At 46.6% G+C, this 18,822-nt stretch overlaps 1 long non-coding RNA gene across 1 annotated transcript in view; it reads right to left on the bottom strand.

Moving 5' to 3' along the window:
* Positions 1-18,822, bottom strand: part of LOC145536975 (uncharacterized) — a 411,144-nt gene that overhangs the window by 125,019 nt on the left and 267,303 nt on the right. Inside the window, exons 117-124 of the long non-coding RNA XR_014076109.1 lie at positions 17,774-18,084; positions 15,465-15,775; positions 13,155-13,465; positions 10,845-11,155; positions 8,535-8,845; positions 6,225-6,535; positions 3,916-4,226; positions 1,606-1,916 (exon numbers count right to left, since the gene is read on the bottom strand). This is a non-coding gene — a long non-coding RNA (uncharacterized LOC145536975). The remainder of the gene's footprint in view (positions 1-1,605; positions 1,917-3,915; positions 4,227-6,224; positions 6,536-8,534; positions 8,846-10,844; positions 11,156-13,154; positions 13,466-15,464; positions 15,776-17,773; positions 18,085-18,822) is intronic.

The following is an 18,822-nucleotide window of genomic DNA, read 5'->3' as shown; positions in this document are numbered from 1 at the left end:
GGTCAGGAAGATTCCCTGGAAAAGGTCCTGGCTATGCACTCCAGTATTCTGGCCTGGAGAATTCAATGGACAAGAGGAGCCTGGTGGGTCTAAAGAGTCCGTGGGGTCCAAAGAGTCAGGCACAACTGAGGGAATAACACACACACTTCCCAAATTTGCTGGAGTCTTCATATTCTAGGCTTTGTGTGTTGAGTTGAAGAAGCCATTTGGTGAAGCTCTAGGATGACCCAGATACTTCTCATGACTGAATGCAGACAATGCCCTACTTGTAATCATACACTCTTACATGGCTATCAATTCCAATCAGATGGCACACGTGACTTTGTCTCATACTATCATCATATATAATTGGAAAAAAACAAGTATTTTCCATCTCATAAATGGCCTTAGCTAGAGGTCAGTTCAGTAGCTCAGTCGTGTCCAACTCTTTGCAACCCCACGGACTGCAGCACGCCAGGCTTTCCTTTCCATCACCAACTCCCAGAGCTTGCTCCAACTCATGTCCATGGAGTCAGTGATGCCATCCACCCATCTCATCCTCTGTCATCCCCTTCTCTTCCCACTTTCAGTCTTTCCCGCTATCAAGGTCTTGTCAAGTGAGTCAGTTCTTCGTATCAGACGACCAAAATATAGGAGTTTCAGCTTCAGCATGAGTCCCTCCAATGTATATTCGGGGTAGATTTCCTTTAGGATGGACTGGTTGGATCTCTGTGCAGTCCAAGGGACTCTCAAGAGTCTCCTGCCACACCACAGCTCAAAAGCATCAATGCTTTGATGCTCACCTGTCCTTATATTCCAACTCTCACATCCATGCATGCCTGCCAGAAAAACCATTGCTTTGACCAGACGGACCTTTGTTGGCAAAGAAATGTCTCTGTTTTTTAATATGCTGTCTAGGTTGCTCATAGCTTTACTTCCAAGGAGCAAGCGTCTTTTAATTCCATGGCTGCAGTCACCATCTGCAGTGATTTTGGAGTCCCCCCAAATAAAGTAAAGTACAGCAGTTTGCTTTCCATCTTAAAGCACAGGAAGGAAATAATGCTATCCTCCCTGGCAGGCTGCAGTCCATAGCGTCGCACAGAGTCTGACATGACTCAAGAGACTTAGCACACACCAACCCCAAAGCCAGGTCTTTGCCCCGCTCCCCTGCAAGAACTGAGATAACATCAGCGTCAGGTCAGGACAAAGGTATTGACCCTGGGCTTTAGAGTGAACCTGCAAAGACACAGAAGTTCGCGGCTGGTGGGTGGGTTCAGACAATGTAGGCCTTCCACTACATTTGTGATTTTCATCCACTTGAGCATCTGCAGGCTCCTAGAAAATATTCTGACTCAAACCAGCAAGTCAGTGTATTCCCATTCCTTCCATACAGGTCCTTCTTGCTCCAAGCCATGGTACTTTATTTAGACTTTTGGTCACCCTCAACTTCGTCAATGGCATCACCTATTTAAGGTACTTGGCATTAGGCCAGTCCATTGCACTCTGTCACTCCTGTCACAATGGGCCCAGGCCCTACAAAGGGCAGATTCACAAGACAAGTGCCCCCATTTTCAGTGCTTGGCTCTAAGGCCCACCACAATGTTAGGAAACTGAGGCCCCGCTTACCTCCTTCCTGTGACTGGACTTCCTGGCAGCAGCTGGAGGGCTCCGTGGTCCTGGGCCCTCACTGATCAGACACTAAGCCTAGAACCTGACTGTCCACCGATCCTGCCAGATCACACAGAAAAGGTTGAGGGCCAGGCTTGAGTTCAGGTTCTGTTGTTCCTAAGTTGATCTGACCGGCCTCCACTGCTAGGCCTCGCAAGGAAGAGCAGCTCACAGCTTTGGCCTGATCAAACTGTTTCCGCACGATGGCAGTGCTGTCCCAGAAGAGAGACATCTTGTTTCAACCATTCTTCTGCCTCTGCCCTTTGAACCTGAAAAAGACACCATAAACAGACAGACACCAGGAAATATGGCTGACTTGTATTTGACTCAATTCAGAGAAACCTGGTTATATTTCTACATTTTCTTTTTGGTTTCCATTGGACAAAGGTACCCAACTTTATCACTCATCTTCTGTTTTCCAGATTTCAATTTTTACTTGATCCCTTCTTTTTTTTTTTTTTATCTCCAGCATTTTTTCAAACTATCAAACTGTTTGGAGGCATCAAGTGGCAAACCTCTGGCATCCATGCGTAAGACACAAAAGAAATTGACTATACCTAAGGACTTGCCAAACCTAGGCAACAGGCCACATGTTTATTATCTTGTCTCACTCAGATGGTAAAGCATCCGCCTGCAATGCAAGAGACCCAGGTTTGATCCACGGGTCAGGAAGATTCCCTGGAAAAGGTCCTGGCTATGCACTCCAGTATTCTGGCCTGGAGAATTCAATGGACAAGAGGAGCCTGGTGGGTCTAAAGAGTCCGTGGGGTCCAAAGAGTCAGGCACAACTGAGGGAATAACACACACACTTCCCAAATTTGCTGGAGTCTTCATATTCTAGGCTTTGTGTGTTGAGTTGAAGAAGCCATTTGGTGAAGCTCTAGGATGACCCAGATACTTCTCATGACTGAATGCAGACAATGCCCTACTTGTAATCATACACTCTTACATGGCTATCAATTCCAATCAGATGGCACACGTGACTTTGTCTCATACTATCATCATATATAATTGGAAAAAAACAAGTATTTTCCATCTCATAAATGGCCTTAGCTAGAGGTCAGTTCAGTAGCTCAGTCGTGTCCAACTCTTTGCAACCCCACGGACTGCAGCACGCCAGGCTTTCCTTTCCATCACCAACTCCCAGAGCTTGCTCCAACTCATGTCCATGGAGTCAGTGATGCCATCCACCCATCTCATCCTCTGTCATCCCCTTCTCTTCCCACTTTCAGTCTTTCCCGCTATCAAGGTCTTGTCAAGTGAGTCAGTTCTTCGTATCAGACGACCAAAATATAGGAGTTTCAGCTTCAGCATCAGTCCCTCCAATGTATATTCGGGGTAGATTTCCTTTAGGATGGACTGGTTGGATCTCTGTGCAGTCCAAGGGACTCTCAAGAGTCTCCTGCCACACCACAGCTCAAAAGCATCAATGCTTTGATGCTCACCTGTCCTTATATTCCAACTCTCACATCCATGCATGCCTGCCAGAAAAACCATTGCTTTGACCAGACGGACCTTTGTTGGCAAAGAAATGTCTCTGTTTTTTAATATGCTGTCTAGGTTGCTCATAGCTTTACTTCCAAGGAGCAAGCGTCTTTTAATTTCATGGCTGCAGTCACCATCTGCAGTGATTTTGGAGTCCCCCAAAATAAAGTAAAGTACAGCAGTTTGCTTTCCATCTTAAAGCACAGGAAGGAAATAATGCTATCCTCCCTGGCAGGCTGCAGTCCATAGCGTCGCACAGAGTCTGACATGACTCAAGAGACTTAGCACACACCAACCCCAAAGCCAGGTCTTTGCCCCGCTCCCCTGCAAGAACTGAGATAACATCAGCGTCAGGTCAGGACAAAGGTATTGACCCTGGGCTTTAGAGTGAACCTGCAAAGACACAGAAGTTCGCGGCTGGTGGGTGGGTTCAGACAATGTAGGCCTTCCACTACATTTGTGATTTTCATCCACTTGAGCATCTGCAGGCTCCTAGAAAATATTCTGACTCAAACCAGCAAGTCAGTGTATTCCCATTCCTTCCATACAGGTCCTTCTCGCTCCAAGCCATGGTACTTTATTTAGACTTTTGGTCACCCTCAACTTCGTCAATGGCATCACCTATTTAAGGTACTTGGCATTAGGCCAGTCCATTGCACTCTGTCACTCCTGTCACAATGGGCCCAGGCCCTACAAAGGGCAGATTCACAAGACAAGTGCCCCCATTTTCAGTGCTTGGCTCTAAGGCCCACCACAATGTTAGGAAACTGAGGCCCCGCTTACCTCCTTCCTGTGACTGGACTTCCTGGCAGCAGCTGGAGGGCTCCGTGGTCCTGGGCCCTCACTGATCAGACACTAAGCCTAGAACCTGACTGTCCACCGATCCTGCCAGATCACACAGAAAAGGTTGAGGGCCAGGCTTGAGTTCAGGTTCTGTTGTTCCTAAGTTGATCTGACCGGCCTCCACTGCTAGGCCTCGCAAGGAAGAGCAGCTCACAGCTTTGGCCTGATCAAACTGTTTCCGCACGATGGCAGTGCTGTCCCAGAAGAGAGACATCTTGTTTCAACCATTCTTCTGCCTCTGCCCTTTGAACCTGAAAAAGACACCATAAACAGACAGACACCAGGAAATATGGCTGACTTGTATTTGACTCAATTCAGAGAAACCTGGTTATATTTCTACATTTTCTTTTTGGTTTCCATTGGACAAAGGTACCCAACTTTATCACTCATCTTCTGTTTTCCAGATTTCAATTTTTACTTGATCCCTTCTTTTTTTTTTTTTATCTCCAGCATTTTTTCAAACTATCAAACTGTTTGGAGGCATCAAGTGGCAAACCTCTGGCATCCATGCGTAAGACACAAAAGAAATTGACTATACCTAAGGACTTGCCAAACCTAGGCAACAGGCCACATGTTTATTATCTTGTCTCACTCAGATGGTAAAGCATCCGCCTGCAATGCAAGAGACCCAGGTTTGATCCACGGGTCAGGAAGATTCCCTGGAAAAGGTCCTGGCTATGCACTCCAGTATTCTGGCCTGGAGAATTCAATGGACAAGAGGAGCCTGGTGGGTCTAAAGAGTCCGTGGGGTCCAAAGAGTCAGGCACAACTGAGGGAATAACACACACACTTCCCAAATTTGCTGGAGTCTTCATATTCTAGGCTTTGTGTGTTGAGTTGAAGAAGCCATTTGGTGAAGCTCTAGGATGACCCAGATACTTCTCATGACTGAATGCAGACAATGCCCTACTTGTAATCATACACTCTTACATGGCTATCAATTCCAATCAGATGGCACACGTGACTTTGTCTCATACTATCATCATATATAATTGGAAAAAAACAAGTATTTTCCATCTCATAAATGGCCTTAGCTAGAGGTCAGTTCAGTAGCTCAGTCGTGTCCAACTCTTTGCAACCCCACGGACTGCAGCACGCCAGGCTTTCCTTTCCATCACCAACTCCCAGAGCTTGCTCCAACTCATGTCCATGGAGTCAGTGATGCCATCCACCCATCTCATCCTCTGTCATCCCCTTCTCTTCCCACTTTCAGTCTTTCCCGCTATCAAGGTCTTGTCAAGTGAGTCAGTTCTTCGTATCAGACGACCAAAATATAGGAGTTTCAGCTTCAGCATCAGTCCCTCCAATGTATATTCGGGGTAGATTTCCTTTAGGATGGACTGGTTGGATCTCTGTGCAGTCCAAGGGACTCTCAAGAGTCTCCTGCCACACCACAGCTCAAAAGCATCAATGCTTTGATGCTCACCTGTCCTTATATTCCAACTCTCACATCCATGCATGCCTGCCAGAAAAACCATTGCTTTGACCAGACGGACCTTTGTTGGCAAAGAAATGTCTCTGTTTTTTAATATGCTGTCTAGGTTGCTCATAGCTTTACTTCCAAGGAGCAAGCGTCTTTTAATTCCATGGCTGCAGTCACCATCTGCAGTGATTTTGGAGTCCCCCCAAATAAAGTAAAGTACAGCAGTTTGCTTTCCATCTTAAAGCACAGGAAGGAAATAATGCTATCCTCCCTGGCAGGCTGCAGTCCATAGCGTCGCACAGAGTCTGACATGACTCAAGAGACTTAGCACACACCAACCCCAAAGCCAGGTCTTTGCCCCGCTCCCCTGCAAGAACTGAGATAACATCAGCGTCAGGTCAGGACAAAGGTATTGACCCTGGGCTTTAGAGTGAACCTGCAAAGACACAGAAGTTCGCGGCTGGTGGGTGGGTTCAGACAATGTAGGCCTTCCACTACATTTGTGATTTTCATCCACTTGAGCATCTGCAGGCTCCTAGAAAATATTCTGACTCAAACCAGCAAGTCAGTGTATTCCCATTCCTTCCATACAGGTCCTTCTCGCTCCAAGCCATGGTACTTTATTTAGACTTTTGGTCACCCTCAACTTCGTCAATGGCATCACCTATTTAAGGTACTTGGCATTAGGCCAGTCCATTGCACTCTGTCACTCCTGTCACAATGGGCCCAGGCCCTACAAAGGGCAGATTCACAAGACAAGTGCCCCCATTTTCAGTGCTTGGCTCTAAGGCCCACCACAATGTTAGGAAACTGAGGCCCCGCTTACCTCCTTCCTGTGACTGGACTTCCTGGCAGCAGCTGGAGGGCTCCGTGGTCCTGGGCCCTCACTGATCAGACACTAAGCCTAGAACCTGACTGTCCACCGATCCTGCCAGATCACACAGAAAAGGTTGAGGGCCAGGCTTGAGTTCAGGTTCTGTTGTTCCTAAGTTGATCTGACCGGCCTCCACTGCTAGGCCTCGCAAGGAAGAGCAGCTCACAGCTTTGGCCTGATCAAACTGTTTCCGCACGATGGCAGTGCTGTCCCAGAAGAGAGACATCTTGTTTCAACCATTCTTCTGCCTCTGCCCTTTGAACCTGAAAAAGACACCATAAACAGACAGACACCAGGAAATATGGCTGACTTGTATTTGACTCAATTCAGAGAAACCTGGTTATATTTCTACATTTTCTTTTTGGTTTCCATTGGACAAAGGTACCCAACTTTATCACTCATCTTCTGTTTTCCAGATTTCAATTTTTACTTGATCCCTTCTTTTTTTTTTTTTTATCTCCAGCATTTTTTCAAACTATCAAACTGTTTGGAGGCATCAAGTGGCAAACCTCTGGCATCCATGCGTAAGACACAAAAGAAATTGACTATACCTAAGGACTTGCCAAACCTAGGCAACAGGCCACATGTTTATTATCTTGTCTCACTCAGATGGTAAAGCATCCGCCTGCAATGCAAGAGACCCAGGTTTGATCCACGGGTCAGGAAGATTCCCTGGAAAAGGTCCTGGCTATGCACTCCAGTATTCTGGCCTGGAGAATTCAATGGACAAGAGGAGCCTGGTGGGTCTAAAGAGTCCGTGGGGTCCAAAGAGTCAGGCACAACTGAGGGAATAACACACACACTTCCCAAATTTGCTGGAGTCTTCATATTCTAGGCTTTGTGTGTTGAGTTGAAGAAGCCATTTGGTGAAGCTCTAGGATGACCCAGATACTTCTCATGACTGAATGCAGACAATGCCCTACTTGTAATCATACACTCTTACATGGCTATCAATTCCAATCAGATGGCACACGTGACTTTGTCTCATACTATCATCATATATAATTGGAAAAAAACAAGTATTTTCCATCTCATAAATGGCCTTAGCTAGAGGTCAGTTCAGTAGCTCAGTCGTGTCCAACTCTTTGCAACCCCACGGACTGCAGCACGCCAGGCTTTCCTTTCCATCACCAACTCCCAGAGCTTGCTCCAACTCATGTCCGTGGAGTCAGTGATGCCATCCACCCATCTCATCCTCTGTCATCCCCTTCTCTTCCCACTTTCAGTCTTTCCCGCTATCAAGGTCTTGTCAAGTGAGTCAGTTCTTCGTATCAGACGACCAAAATATAGGAGTTTCAGCTTCAGCATCAGTCCCTCCAATGTATATTCGGGGTAGATTTCCTTTAGGATGGACTGGTTGGATCTCTGTGCAGTCCAAGGGACTCTCAAGAGTCTCCTGCCACACCACAGCTCAAAAGCATCAATGCTTTGATGCTCACCTGTCCTTATATTCCAACTCTCACATCCATGCATGCCTGCCAGAAAAACCATTGCTTTGACCAGACGGACCTTTGTTGGCAAAGAAATGTCTCTGTTTTTTAATATGCTGTCTAGGTTGCTCATAGCTTTACTTCCAAGGAGCAAGCGTCTTTTAATTTCATGGCTGCAGTCACCATCTGCAGTGATTTTGGAGTCCCCCAAAATAAAGTAAAGTACAGCAGTTTGCTTTCCATCTTAAAGCACAGGAAGGAAATAATGCTATCCTCCCTGGCAGGCTGCAGTCCATAGCGTCGCACAGAGTCTGACATGACTCAAGAGACTTAGCACACACCAACCCCAAAGCCAGGTCTTTGCCCCGCTCCCCTGCAAGAACTGAGATAACATCAGCGTCAGGTCAGGACAAAGGTATTGACCCTGGGCTTTAGAGTGAACCTGCAAAGACACAGAAGTTCGCGGCTGGTGGGTGGGTTCAGACAATGTAGGCCTTCCACTACATTTGTGATTTTCATCCACTTGAGCATCTGCAGGCTCCTAGAAAATATTCTGACTCAAACCAGCAAGTCAGTGTATTCCCATTCCTTCCATACAGGTCCTTCTTGCTCCAAGCCATGGTACTTTATTTAGACTTTTGGTCACCCTCAACTTCGTCAATGGCATCACCTATTTAAGGTACTTGGCATTAGGCCAGTCCATTGCACTCTGTCACTCCTGTCACAATGGGCCCAGGCCCTACAAAGGGCAGATTCACAAGACAAGTGCCCCCATTTTCAGTGCTTGGCTCTAAGGCCCACCACAATGTTAGGAAACTGAGGCCCCGCTTACCTCCTTCCTGTGACTGGACTTCCTGGCAGCAGCTGGAGGGCTCCGTGGTCCTGGGCCCTCACTGATCAGACACTAAGCCTAGAACCTGACTGTCCACCGATCCTGCCAGATCACACAGAAAAGGTTGAGGGCCAGGCTTGAGTTCAGGTTCTGTTGTTCCTAAGTTGATCTGACCGGCCTCCACTGCTAGGCCTCGCAAGGAAGAGCAGCTCACAGCTTTGGCCTGATCAAACTGTTTCCGCACGATGGCAGTGCTGTCCCAGAAGAGAGACATCTTGTTTCAACCATTCTTCTGCCTCTGCCCTTTGAACCTGAAAAAGACACCATAAACAGACAGACACCAGGAAATATGGCTGACTTGTATTTGACTCAATTCAGAGAAACCTGGTTATATTTCTACATTTTCTTTTTGGTTTCCATTGGACAAAGGTACCCAACTTTATCACTCATCTTCTGTTTTCCAGATTTCAATTTTTACTTGATCCCTTCTTTTTTTTTTTTTTATCTCCAGCATTTTTTCAAACTATCAAACTGTTTGGAGGCATCAAGTGGCAAACCTCTGGCATCCATGCGTAAGACACAAAAGAAATTGACTATACCTAAGGACTTGCCAAACCTAGGCAACAGGCCACATGTTTATTATCTTGTCTCACTCAGATGGTAAAGCATCCGCCTGCAATGCAAGAGACCCAGGTTTGATCCACGGGTCAGGAAGATTCCCTGGAAAAGGTCCTGGCTATGCACTCCAGTATTCTGGCCTGGAGAATTCAATGGACAAGAGGAGCCTGGTGGGTCTAAAGAGTCCGTGGGGTCCAAAGAGTCAGGCACAACTGAGGGAATAACACACACACTTCCCAAATTTGCTGGAGTCTTCATATTCTAGGCTTTGTGTGTTGAGTTGAAGAAGCCATTTGGTGAAGCTCTAGGATGACCCAGATACTTCTCATGACTGAATGCAGACAATGCCCTACTTGTAATCATACACTCTTACATGGCTATCAATTCCAATCAGATGGCACACGTGACTTTGTCTCATACTATCATCATATATAATTGGAAAAAAACAAGTATTTTCCATCTCATAAATGGCCTTAGCTAGAGGTCAGTTCAGTAGCTCAGTCGTGTCCAACTCTTTGCAACCCCACGGACTGCAGCACGCCAGGCTTTCCTTTCCATCACCAACTCCCAGAGCTTGCTCCAACTCATGTCCATGGAGTCAGTGATGCCATCCACCCATCTCATCCTCTGTCATCCCCTTCTCTTCCCACTTTCAGTCTTTCCCGCTATCAAGGTCTTGTCAAGTGAGTCAGTTCTTCGTATCAGACGACCAAAATATTGGAGTTTCAGCTTCAGCATCAGTCCCTCCAATGTATATTCGGGGTAGATTTCCTTTAGGATGGACTGGTTGGATCTCTGTGCAGTCCAAGGGACTCTCAAGAGTCTCCTGCCACACCACAGCTCAAAAGCATCAATGCTTTGATGCTCACCTGTCCTTATATTCCAACTCTCACATCCATGCATGCCTGCCAGAAAAACCATTGCTTTGACCAGACGGACCTTTGTTGGCAAAGAAATGTCTCTGTTTTTTAATATGCTGTCTAGGTTGCTCATAGCTTTACTTCCAAGGAGCAAGCGTCTTTTAATTTCATGGCTGCAGTCACCATCTGCAGTGATTTTGGAGTCCCCCAAAATAAAGTAAAGTACAGCAGTTTGCTTTCCATCTTAAAGCACAGGAAGGAAATAATGCTATCCTCCCTGGCAGGCTGCAGTCCATAGCGTCGCACAGAGTCTGACATGACTCAAGAGACTTAGCACACACCAACCCCAAAGCCAGGTCTTTGCCCCGCTCCCCTGCAAGAACTGAGATAACATCAGCGTCAGGTCAGGACAAAGGTATTGACCCTGGGCTTTAGAGTGAACCTGCAAAGACACAGAAGTTCGCGGCTGGTGGGTGGGTTCAGACAATGTAGGCCTTCCACTACATTTGTGATTTTCATCCACTTGAGCATCTGCAGGCTCCTAGAAAATATTCTGACTCAAACCAGCAAGTCAGTGTATTCCCATTCCTTCCATACAGGTCCTTCTTGCTCCAAGCCATGGTACTTTATTTAGACTTTTGGTCACCCTCAACTTCGTCAATGGCATCACCTATTTAAGGTACTTGGCATTAGGCCAGTCCATTGCACTCTGTCACTCCTGTCACAATGGGCCCAGGCCCTACAAAGGGCAGATTCACAAGACAAGTGCCCCCATTTTCAGTGCTTGGCTCTAAGGCCCACCACAATGTTAGGAAACTGAGGCCCCGCTTACCTCCTTCCTGTGACTGGACTTCCTGGCAGCAGCTGGAGGGCTCCGTGGTCCTGGGCCCTCACTGATCAGACACTAAGCCTAGAACCTGACTGTCCACCGATCCTGCCAGATCACACAGAAAAGGTTGAGGGCCAGGCTTGAGTTCAGGTTCTGTTGTTCCTAAGTTGATCTGACCGGCCTCCACTGCTAGGCCTCGCAAGGAAGAGCAGCTCACAGCTTTGGCCTGATCAAACTGTTTCCGCACGATGGCAGTGCTGTCCCAGAAGAGAGACATCTTGTTTCAACCATTCTTCTGCCTCTGCCCTTTGAACCTGAAAAAGACACCATAAACAGACAGACACCAGGAAATATGGCTGACTTGTATTTGACTCAATTCAGAGAAACCTGGTTATATTTCTACATTTTCTTTTTGGTTTCCATTGGACAAAGGTACCCAACTTTATCACTCATCTTCTGTTTTCCAGATTTCAATTTTTACTTGATCCCTTCTTTTTTTTTTTTTTATCTCCAGCATTTTTTCAAACTATCAAACTGTTTGGAGGCATCAAGTGGCAAACCTCTGGCATCCATGCGTAAGACACAAAAGAAATTGACTATACCTAAGGACTTGCCAAACCTAGGCAACAGGCCACATGTTTATTATCTTGTCTCACTCAGATGGTAAAGCATCCGCCTGCAATGCAAGAGACCCAGGTTTGATCCACGGGTCAGGAAGATTCCCTGGAAAAGGTCCTGGCTATGCACTCCAGTATTCTGGCCTGGAGAATTCAATGGACAAGAGGAGCCTGGTGGGTCTAAAGAGTCCGTGGGGTCCAAAGAGTCAGGCACAACTGAGGGAATAACACACACACTTCCCAAATTTGCTGGAGTCTTCATATTCTAGGCTTTGTGTGTTGAGTTGAAGAAGCCATTTGGTGAAGCTCTAGGATGACCCAGATACTTCTCATGACTGAATGCAGACAATGCCCTACTTGTAATCATACACTCTTACATGGCTATCAATTCCAATCAGATGGCACACGTGACTTTGTCTCATACTATCATCATATATAATTGGAAAAAAACAAGTATTTTCCATCTCATAAATGGCCTTAGCTAGAGGTCAGTTCAGTAGCTCAGTCGTGTCCAACTCTTTGCAACCCCACGGACTGCAGCACGCCAGGCTTTCCTTTCCATCACCAACTCCCAGAGCTTGCTCCAACTCATGTCCATGGAGTCAGTGATGCCATCCACCCATCTCATCCTCTGTCATCCCCTTCTCTTCCCACTTTCAGTCTTTCCCGCTATCAAGGTCTTGTCAAGTGAGTCAGTTCTTCGTATCAGACGACCAAAATATAGGAGTTTCAGCTTCAGCATCAGTCCCTCCAATGTATATTCGGGGTAGATTTCCTTTAGGATGGACTGGTTGGATCTCTGTGCAGTCCAAGGGACTCTCAAGAGTCTCCTGCCACACCACAGCTCAAAAGCATCAATGCTTTGATGCTCACCTGTCCTTATATTCCAACTCTCACATCCATGCATGCCTGCCAGAAAAACCATTGCTTTGACCAGACGGACCTTTGTTGGCAAAGAAATGTCTCTGTTTTTTAATATGCTGTCTAGGTTGCTCATAGCTTTACTTCCAAGGAGCAAGCGTCTTTTAATTCCATGGCTGCAGTCACCATCTGCAGTGATTTTGGAGTCCCCCAAAATAAAGTAAAGTACAGCAGTTTGCTTTCCATCTTAAAGCACAGGAAGGAAATAATGCTATCCTCCCTGGCAGGCTGCAGTCCATAGCGTCGCACAGAGTCTGACATGACTCAAGAGACTTAGCACACACCAACCCCAAAGCCAGGTCTTTGCCCCGCTCCCCTGCAAGAACTGAGATAACATCAGCGTCAGGTCAGGACAAAGGTATTGACCCTGGGCTTTAGAGTGAACCTGCAAAGACACAGAAGTTCGCGGCTGGTGGGTGGGTTCAGACAATGTAGGCCTTCCACTACATTTGTGATTTTCATCCACTTGAGCATCTGCAGGCTCCTAGAAAATATTCTGACTCAAACCAGCAAGTCAGTGTATTCCCATTCCTTCCATACAGGTCCTTCTTGCTCCAAGCCATGGTACTTTATTTAGACTTTTGGTCACCCTCAACTTCGTCAATGGCATCACCTATTTAAGGTACTTGGCATTAGGCCAGTCCATTGCACTCTGTCACTCCTGTCACAATGGGCCCAGGCCCTACAAAGGGCAGATTCACAAGACAAGTGCCCCCATTTTCAGTGCTTGGCTCTAAGGCCCACCACAATGTTAGGAAACTGAGGCCCCGCTTACCTCCTTCCTGTGACTGGACTTCCTGGCAGCAGCTGGAGGGCTCCGTGGTCCTGGGCCCTCACTGATCAGACACTAAGCCTAGAACCTGACTGTCCACCGATCCTGCCAGATCACACAGAAAAGGTTGAGGGCCAGGCTTGAGTTCAGGTTCTGTTGTTCCTAAGTTGATCTGACCGGCCTCCACTGCTAGGCCTCGCAAGGAAGAGCAGCTCACAGCTTTGGCCTGATCAAACTGTTTCCGCACGATGGCAGTGCTGTCCCAGAAGAGAGACATCTTGTTTCAACCATTCTTCTGCCTCTGCCCTTTGAACCTGAAAAAGACACCATAAACAGACAGACACCAGGAAATATGGCTGACTTGTATTTGACTCAATTCAGAGAAACCTGGTTATATTTCTACATTTTCTTTTTGGTTTCCATTGGACAAAGGTACCCAACTTTATCACTCATCTTCTGTTTTCCAGATTTCAATTTTTACTTGATCCCTTCTTTTTTTTTTTTTTATCTCCAGCATTTTTTCAAACTATCAAACTGTTTGGAGGCATCAAGTGGCAAACCTCTGGCATCCATGCGTAAGACACAAAAGAAATTGACTATACCTAAGGACTTGCCAAACCTAGGCAACAGGCCACATGTTTATTATCTTGTCTCACTCAGATGGTAAAGCATCCGCCTGCAATGCAAGAGACCCAGGTTTGATCCACGGGTCAGGAAGATTCCCTGGAAAAGGTCCTGGCTATGCACTCCAGTATTCTGGCCTGGAGAATTCAATGGACAAGAGGAGCCTGGTGGGTCTAAAGAGTCCGTGGGGTCCAAAGAGTCAGGCACAAGTGAGGGAATAACACACACACTTCCCAAATTTGCTGGAGTCTTCATATTCTAGGCTTTGTGTGTTGAGTTGAAGAAGCCATTTGGTGAAGCTCTAGGATGACCCAGATACTTCTCATGACTGAATGCAGACAATGCCCTACTTGTAATCATACACTCTTACATGGCTATCAATTCCAATCAGATGGCACACGTGACTTTGTCTCATACTATCATCATATATAATTGGAAAAAAACAAGTATTTTCCATCTCATAAATGGCCTTAGCTAGAGGTCAGTTCAGTAGCTCAGTCGTGTCCAACTCTTTGCAACCCCACGGACTGCAGCACGCCAGGCTTTCCTTTCCATCACCAACTCCCAGAGCTTGCTCCAACTCATGTCCATGGAGTCAGTGATGCCATCCACCCATCTCATCCTCTGTCATCCCCTTCTCTTCCCACTTTCAGTCTTTCCCGCTATCAAGGTCTTGTCAAGTGAGTCAGTTCTTCGTATCAGACGACCAAAATATAGGAGTTTCAGCTTCAGCATCAGTCCCTCCAATGTATATTCGGGGTAGATTTCCTTTAGGATGGACTGGTTGGATCTCTGTGCAGTCCAAGGGACTCTCAAGAGTCTCCTGCCACACCACAGCTCAAAAGCATCAATGCTTTGATGCTCACCTGTCCTTATATTCCAACTCTCACATCCATGCATGCCTGCCAGAAAAACCATTGCTTTGACCAGACGGACCTTTGTTGGCAAAGAAATGTCTCTGTTTTTTAATATGCTGTCTAGGTTGCTCATAGCTTTACTTCCAAGGAGCAAGCGTCTTTTAATTCCATGGCTGCAGTCACCATCTGCAGTGATTTTGGAGTCCCCCAAAATAAAGTAAAGTACAGCAGTTTGCTTTCCATCTTAAAGCACAGGAAGGAAATAATGCTATCCTCCCTGGCAGGCTGCAGTCCATAGCGTCGCACAGAGTCTGACATGACTCAAGAGACTTAGCACACACCAACCCCAAAGCCAGGTCTTTGCCCCGCTCCCCTGCAAGAACTGAGATAACATCAGCGTCAGGTCAGGACAAAGGTATTGACCCTGGGCTTTAGAGTGAACCTGCAAAGACACAGAAGTTCGCGGCTGGTGGGTGGGTTCAGACAATGTAGGCCTTCCACTACATTTGTGATTTTCATCCACTTGAGCATCTGCAGGCTCCTAGAAAATATTCTGACTCAAACCAGCAAGTCAGTGTATTCCCATTCCTTCCATACAGGTCCTTCTTGCTCCAAGCCATGGTACTTTATTTAGACTTTTGGTCACCCTCAACTTCGTCAATGGCATCACCTATTTAAGGTACTTGGCATTAGGCCAGTCCATTGCACTCTGTCACTCCTGTCACAATGGGCCCAGGCCCTACAAAGGGCAGATTCACAAGACAAGTGCCCCCATTTTCAGTGCTTGGCTCTAAGGCCCACCACAATGTTAGGAAACTGAGGCCCCGCTTACCTCCTTCCTGTGACTGGACTTCCTGGCAGCAGCTGGAGGGCTCCGTGGTCCTGGGCCCTCACTGATCAGACACTAAGCCTAGAACCTGACTGTCCACCGATCCTGCCAGATCACACAGAAAAGGTTGAGGGCCAGGCTTGAGTTCAGGTTCTGTTGTTCCTAAGTTGATCTGACCGGCCTCCACTGCTAGGCCTCGCAAGGAAGAGCAGCTCACAGCTTTGGCCTGATCAAACTGTTTCCGCACGATGGCAGTGCTGTCCCAGAAGAGAGACATCTTGTTTCAACCATTCTTCTGCCTCTGCCCTTTGAACCTGAAAAAGACACCATAAACAGACAGACACCAGGAAATATGGCTGACTTGTATTTGACTCAATTCAGAGAAACCTGGTTATATTTCTACATTTTCTTTTTGGTTTCCATTGGACAAAGGTACCCAACTTTATCACTCATCTTCTGTTTTCCAGATTTCAATTTTTACTTGATCCCTTCTTTTTTTTTTTTTATCTCCAGCATTTTTTCAAACTATCAAACTGTTTGGAGGCATCAAGTGGCAAACCTCTGGCATCCATGCGTAAGACACAAAAGAAATTGACTATACCTAAGGACTTGCCAAACCTAGGCAACAGGCCACATGTTTATTATCTTGTCTCACTCAGATGGTAAAGCATCCGCCTGCAATGCAAGAGACCCAGGTTTGATCCACGGGTCAGGAAGATTCCCTGGAAAAGGTCCTGGCTATGCACTCCAGTATTCTGGCCTGGAGAATTCAATGGACAAGAGGAGCCTGGTGGGTCTAAAGAGTCCGTGGGGTCCAAAGAGTCAGGCACAACTGAGGGAATAACACACACACTTCCCAAATTTGCTGGAGTCTTCATATTCTAGGCTTTGTGTGTTGAGTTGAAGAAGCCATTTGGTGAAGCTCTAGGATGACCCAGATACTTCTCATGACTGAATGCAGACAATGCCCTACTTGTAATCATACACTCTTACATGGCTATCAATTCCAATCAGATGGCACACGTGACTTTGTCTCATACTATCATCATATATAATTGGAAAAAAACAAGTATTTTCCATCTCATAAATGGCCTTAGCTAGAGTTCAGTTCAGTAGCTCAGTCGTGTCCAACTCTTTGCAACCCCACGGACTGCAGCACGCCAGGCTTTCCTTTCCATCACCAACTCCCAGAGCTTGCTCCAACTCATGTCCATGGAGTCAGTGATGCCATCCACCCATCTCATCCTCTGTCATCCCCTTCTCTTCCCACTTTCAGTCTTTCCCGCTATCAAGGTCTTGTCAAGTGAGTCAGTTCTTCGTATCAGACGACCAAAATATAGGAGTTTCAGCTTCAGCATCAGTCCCTCCAATGTATATTCGGGGTAGATTTCCTTTAGGATGGACTGGTTGGATCTCTGTGCAGTCCAAGGGACTCTCAAGAGTCTCCTGCCACACCACAGCTCAAAAGCATCAATGCTTTGATGCTCACCTGTCCTTATATTCCAACTCTCACATCCATGCATGCCTGCCAGAAAAACCATTGCTTTGACCAGACGGACCTTTGTTGGCAAAGAAATGTCTCTGTTTTTTAATATGCTGTCTAGGTTGCTCATAGCTTTACTTCCAAGGAGCAAGCGTCTTTTAATTCCATGGCTGCAGTCACCATCTGCAGTGATTTTGGAGTCCCCCCAAATAAAGTAAAGTACAGCAGTTTGCTTTCCATCTTAAAGCACAGGAAGGAAATAATGCTATCCTCCCTGGCAGGCTGCAGTCCATAGCGTCGCACAGAGTCTGACATGACTCAAGAGACTTAGCACACACCAACCCCAAAGCCAGGTCTTTGCCCCGCTCCCCTGCAAGAACTGAGATAACATCAGCGTCAGGTCAGGACAAAGGTATTGACCCTGGGCTTTAGAGTGAACCTGCAAAGACACAGAAGTTCGCAGCTGGTGGGTGGGTTCAGACAATGTAGGCCTTCCACTACATTTGTGATTTTCATCCACTTGAGCATCTGCAGGCTGCTAGAAAATATTCTGACTCAAACCAGCAAGTCAGTGTATTCCCATTCCTTCCATACAGGTCCTTCTCGCTCCAAGCCATGGTACTTTATTTAGACTTTTGGTCACCCTCAACTTCGTCAATGGCATCACCTATTTAAGGTACTTGGCATTAGGCCAGTCCATTGCACTCTGTCACTCCTGTCACAATGGGCCCAGGCCCTACAAAGGGCAGATTCACAAGACAAGTGCCCCCATTTTCAGTGCTTGGCTCTAAGGCCCACCACAATGTTAGGAAACTGAGGCCCCGCTTACCTCCTTCCTGTGACTGGACTTCCTGGCAGCAGCTGGAGGGCTCCGTGGTCCTGGGCCCTCACTGATCAGACACTAAGCCTAGAACCTGACTGTCCACCGATCCTGCCAGATCACACAGAAAAGGTTGAGGGCCAGGCTTGAGTTCAGGTTCTGTTGTTCCTAAGTTGATCTGACCGGCCTCCACTGCTAGGCCTCGCAAGGAAGAGCAGCTCACAGCTTTGGCCTGATCAAACTGTTTCCGCACGATGGCAGTGCTGTCCCAGAAGAGAGACATCTTGTTTCAACCATTCTTCTGCCTCTGCCCTTTGAACCTGAAAAAGACACCATAAACAGACAGACACCAGGAAATATGGCTGACTTGTATTTGACTCAATTCAGAGAAACCTGGTTATATTTCTACATTTTCTTTTTGGTTTCCATTGGACAAAGGTACCCAACTTTATCACTCATCTTCTGTTTTCCAGATTTCAATTTTTACTTGATCCCTTCTTTTTTTTTTTTTATCTCCAGCATTTTTTCAAACTATCAAACTGTTTGGAGGCATCAAGTGGCAAACCTCTGGCATCCATGCGTAAGACACAAAAGAAATTGACTATACCTAAGGACTTGCCAAACCTAGGCAACAGGCCACATGTTTATTATCTTGTCTCACTCAGATGGTAAAGCATCCGCCTGCAATGCAAGAGACCCAGGTTTGATCCACGGGTCAGGAAGATTCCCTGGAAAAGGTCCTGGCTATGCACTCCAGTATTCTGGCCTGGAGAATTCAATGGACAAGAGGAGCCTGGTGGGTCTAAAGAGTCCGTGGGGTCCAAAGAGTCAGGCACAACTGAGGGAATAACACACACACTTCCCAAATTTGCTGGAGTCTTCATATTCTAGGCTTTGTGTGTTGAGTTGAAGAAGCCATTTGGTGAAGCTCTAGGATGACCCAGACACTTCTCATGACTGAATGCAGACAATGCCCTACTTGTAATCATACACTCTTACATGGCTATCAATTCCAATCAGATGGCACACGTGACTTTGTCTCATACTATCATCATATA

Source organism: Giraffa tippelskirchi, chromosome X, assembly GCF_054371585.1.
Source record: "Giraffa tippelskirchi isolate mGirTip1 chromosome X, T2T-mGirTip1v1.2.pri, whole genome shotgun sequence".
NCBI lineage: Eukaryota > Metazoa > Chordata > Mammalia > Artiodactyla > Giraffidae > Giraffa > Giraffa tippelskirchi.
Note: the sequence above shows the minus strand (reverse complement) of the source record. Positions and strands in the feature narration are given on the sequence as shown.